General features: G+C 57.0%; 1 long non-coding RNA gene across 2 annotated transcripts in view; it reads left to right on the forward strand.

Moving 5' to 3' along the window:
* The window catches only part of LOC132535021 (uncharacterized), a 392,194-nt gene that overhangs the window by 225,531 nt on the left and 161,795 nt on the right, over positions 1-4,868 (forward strand). The gene's annotated exons all lie outside the window — the stretch shown is intronic.

The following is a 4,868-nucleotide window of genomic DNA, read 5'->3' on the forward strand; positions in this document are numbered from 1 at the left end:
GAGGCGGCGGCGGCGGAGCCAGCAGCGAGCGGAGCGCACAGCCCGGCCCGCCCCCTCCCTTCCCCCTCCCTGCCGGCCCGCCCGCCCGCCTCCCGCCCGCCCCCACCCCCCGCGGCCGGGAGGTGGAGCTCGGGACCGCTCTGGTCCCGCCGGGAGGGGACCCCAGCCCGTCTCTCGAAAGCAGGGGTTCCCCCTGGCTCTTTCCCCGCCACCCCAGGCCCGGATACACAGGCTGGCCCCTTCCCTGGCTCTTCACCCTTCTCCCACTGGAGCCCCAGTCTGGGACCCCTCCCGAATCCCTTCCGGGCCTCATGAGACACCTGTCCCCTATGCTGCGCTCTCCACTCCCTCCCTCAAGGGAAGTCGAGGCCAGGGAAGTGTCTCCCCCGGGGCCTTCGTCCCTGGTCATCGCTCCCCCAGGGCTACCCTGTTTCGGCCCAGACCCCACAGCTGACTCGGTGCGATGCTCCCTTCCGGCTGCGCTTGGGGGGACGCCCGCCCCTCCCCCTCTGGCCGGAGCCGCAGAGCGGTCAGCCTCGGAGGCTGCAGCAAGCCGTGGGGGAGGAGCGGAGGAGGGGGATGGAGGAGGGGTGGGTAGAGGGACCCAGGGTTTCTGTAGGCTGAAGAAGGGGGTATACACAAGTGTGAGAATGTGGTGGCTCGCCGGAGCTCGGGTTATTCAAGGGTCTACCCGCGTCCCCCATCACCTGCCCTCCAAGAGGCAGAGAGTTGTGTGTCCTTACACTTTGACCAGTGACACACACACGCTCACAGTGTCACACGGGTCCCGGACTCGAGAAGCACGCGGTGTCACGGCCTGTGTCACACGCCCTCGCAGTGCCACACGCTCCCTGCCACACTCACGCTTTCCAAGTCACACACGGTGTCACACGCAGTGTCTCACACACTCCGATAGTTTCTCCCGCTCAGCTCCGGCTCTCTGGCGCCATCTAGAGGTTATGGAGAGGCTCGGGAACTCCCTTTCGTGTGTTGTGGGGGTTTGGTACCCCAGGCTACCAAGTGCCCCAATTCCGTATGACTTTGGGCCCCTTGCCTCCTAGGCCCAGTCAGGGTATTCTAGGCCAGAAGAATGAGGAAGTCTGATCCCGGCAAGGTCTGGCGGTCGCTCAGGATGGAAAGATCTATTTATGAGGTGACTGGTTCTGAAACTCCGTTGGCCACTAGCCCCTGATTCTTCCTACTTGGCCTCCTGCATTTTGTCATGTCTCCAGCGCTTCTATCTCCGTCTCTTTCCCTTGCTTCTTCTTTTGCTCATACTTGGCCTCTTTGTGAGACACTCTTCAGGATAACAGTGTCATCTCTGGACAGGTAAGGTCACAAGCCAGAACTGTCCAGAATCACCACTCCCAGAACAACATCCAGAAGCCCTTCTCCCCTTTTGGACTGCATCCTGCTCTGGTCCTCAAATCCAGCACAGGCCCCTCCTCCAGTGGGGGCGAGAGGTGGGAGCAAGCTCCAATGGGAGATGGGGTGAGCTAGAGGAAGAAGGATCTCTCCTCTTTCCTCTGCCAGTCTTCTGCTCTTCCCATCATTGAGCACAGCTCCAGGGATGAAATCAGTGGCCTAAAGAGAAGAAATCTTCCACAGAGCTGCCCCAGCCTCCCAGCCCCCAGCATGTGCTGGCTGCCCACTGCAGCAAACCCTCCCCGTCTGCTTGCTGGGAGCCATTCAAAGGCTCCTCTGTTCTCCTCCCTTACTCAGGGCTGAGCAAGATAGGCAGCCGCAGAGCTGGGCAGGAAATGCTAATCTCCCAGATGTTCTCCTCCGTCCTCCCCACTCCACCACCATCAAAACCAAATCCTGCACCAAGTGGTCAAAGCAGAACTGGGCCAGGGTAACACCAGGGTGTGCCTCTTCTTTTCCCTACCCCACCCCTTCTGGCCCTGCTATCTGTGGTGGAGGACCTGAAGCTGCAGCTATGTAAAGCTGGGGCTGGCTTGGAGGAACGAGGGTGGCAGCTAGAAGTAGGGTGGTTGGGGAGCAAGGGAGATAGCATCTGAGATGAGGAGAAGGCAAACTCTGACCCTCATGCCAAACTGGGGGGAGGAACTAGTTTGTAAGTAGAATATGGGAGATTGGTGTGTGTGTGTGTGTGTGTGTGTGTGTGTGTGTGTGTGTGAGACTGAGATTCCAAGAGCCAGGAAGACAGATACCTGATCTAGGAGCTATTGGGGTGCTTGTAGCCTAAGACTCTTGCTGTGGTATGCATGTATCTACAATGGGCTGGGGGGTGCTATAGGGCCTGGCAGTTGTAAAAGAAAGATTGTATGGCCTCTCGCTGCAGTTGGGATGCTGCTGTGCCTAGGCTACAGCCAGGGGCAGTCAGATAAACAGGGAGGTTATTGCCAAGTGCTGTGTGTGTGTTCTTGTGAGCATTTTGAGGAGAAGGCTATAACAGAAATGTCATTAATCCCAAAACCAATAGCTGTAAGGCTGGCACACCTGAGCTGGCTATATACTGGGAGGCTGTTTTCTGTTAATATGACGTAGTTGGGGCTGTAGCCAGATCTCGGTACTAGGAGATAAAAGGCTGTTGCTAGGAGCCTGTACCTGGGAGACAGGCTGTTACCTGGGATAAAAGCAGAGCTACGGTTGTCTGTAGGACTGTAGCTGGGATGCTATTGGTCCTAAAGCTATAGCTGTGATGACAGTGTACCAGGGATTGGTTACAACTAAGATGCTGTTGCCCAGGCTTGTGGCTTAGCTGTAACTGTATGCAGGACTATAGCTGGAATGCTGTTATGTCTGCAGCCATAGCTCTGAAGCTCGAATGTGGCTGGAAGACCATTTCCCGGTAATAAGCTGGATCACTGTTGTGTGGGGGCCAGAGCCCAGACTCCATTGCCTAGGAGACAAGAAGCTGTTCTCTGGGATGCTGCTCTGGGAAGCAGGATGTTACCTGAGATGGGAGCTGATCTGCTGTTGGAACTATTCTACTGTTGTGCTTGGGATGGCTCCCAGGTGGCTGTGGCTGCGGCTGTGACTGGCTGGGTGGGGGCAGGCGAGTGAGCTCTGCCTTGAGGTCTGGGAGATGCCAGGAGCCCTAGGCTGGGCGGGGGCTGCAGCTCTGGGGAGGCTTCAGCAGCTGCTGTGCTGTGGAGCTGGGAAGCCTGTTTTCATTACTGTTTTAACTCTTTTTTTAACCTTGTTTTTCTCTCGGCTGCACTTTCGCTCACTCATTAATTTTGGTATTTTTCTCACGGTGCCTCAGCCCCTGTCACGGCTGCCATGGAAACAGGAGGCAGTATGCACAGTGCCAAAGTATCTGATCGAAAAATATCCAAAATAAGAAAACACCAAAATGACTGTGCTGAGAGCTATGGCTGAGGAAACACCAATGGCTCAGGCCCGGGGAACCCTAGGCTCCCAAGGGACGCTTTCACCACCATCCCATGTGCCCAGGGAAGCTCTTCTGAACCTGATGATAACCTGGGAGGCCCTTTCCCAGGGGGCCCTCAGGATACTTCCCCCAGAATTCTGAGATTTCCGGTGGTCCCTGCCCAAGGTGCAGCCTTGCCTGAAGAAGGAATACTGAGAGGTGTGGGAACTGGTGTTCACCCCCTAGGAGCCGACATCAAGCTTCTGGAAGCTCCCTACCTGCTCTAGCCATGAACATCTGCACCCACCCACACAACCCTCCTCAGCCCCTCCTTTCCTGAGGTTTCTGTTTCCAGAACCCACATTTACTTCCTTGTTTTATAACCCACAACCTGGGCAGGATGGACAGAGGAAGAGGAAGCCATGCCTCCAGGACCACCCCTCACTCCCCAGGGGAGGTGCCAGGCAGAGGGATGCTACAGAATCACCAGACATTCCTGTCTCTGGCCACCTCTAATGCTGGGGGAGATTCCTGAATACCACACCTGCTTCAGTCTGTCTTCTTGATTCCTGGAAGCCTCCTATTCCCACAGGGACATGTCCCTAGAGGGCTATAAGGGTAAAGCCTACAGATACAGTGGAAAGGAGCAGAGTTCTTGATCCCCTCTGTCTCTTTCTTCTTCAGCCACCAATTGCCCCTCTGAAGGGCAGGATGTCTAGATGTCTGTCTAGAGCTGAGAATTAGAGGCCGGAGAAGGAGGCCCTCAACCATCTCAGTCTCACCACAGGATTATATCCCCTTTCCTTCCTGGTGTGTCCCTCCCCCACAGAAGCGGGCTCCCTCCTAACTGGTCTCCATTCTCCCCTGCGAAGAGCTAGAACTCATCTCCTGCCCCTCACTTTCAATTGTTGCTCCCCGCACCGGAGCCCCCAGCTCTGGTGGCCTTGGCCTCCAGGCAGAGCCTTCCTGGGCACGTTTCCATAGAAACTGGGTAGTCTGTGCAATGCGGGAAGGGGAGGGGAGACCGGAGCATCGAGGAGGGACAGTCCTGGAAGAAGGGGCATGGACACAGGGAGAAGAAGGGAAGCTGGTCCTCTCAGGTGGAGGGGTGGGGGGGTCCTTGATTTGGGGAGGGGTGATAACTCCCATTTACAACTTGCAATGCAGCCTCCCCGAGGAAGGGGCAAAGCTAATTCCTCCCCTGGCACTGGAAGGAGGGGGCTTCTCTTCCTTACCCACGCCCACCCAAATCCCTCTTTACCAGGAAGGCCTGATATGGGATGAAGCTCTTTGCCAGGAAACTCCCGCTTCTAAGACAGGAGCCCTAAAATACCTTCCTTCCTGTAGTGCTTCCCACTCGTCCTAACCTAATGGATCTGCACTCTGGAGGCCAGGCAGCCCCAGGGACCCGGTGGCCGCTCCTGACCCCGTAGCGTGCGGCTCTCAAAAGCCCCATTCATCTCCGGGGGCTGAAGGCGCCATTGTCCCCGGCGGGGGTAGTGGGGGGCTGACGAGGGGGGTTGGGGGG

This window comes from Erinaceus europaeus, chromosome 2, assembly GCF_950295315.1.
Source record: "Erinaceus europaeus chromosome 2, mEriEur2.1, whole genome shotgun sequence".
NCBI classification, from domain to species: Eukaryota; Metazoa; Chordata; class Mammalia; order Eulipotyphla; family Erinaceidae; genus Erinaceus; species Erinaceus europaeus.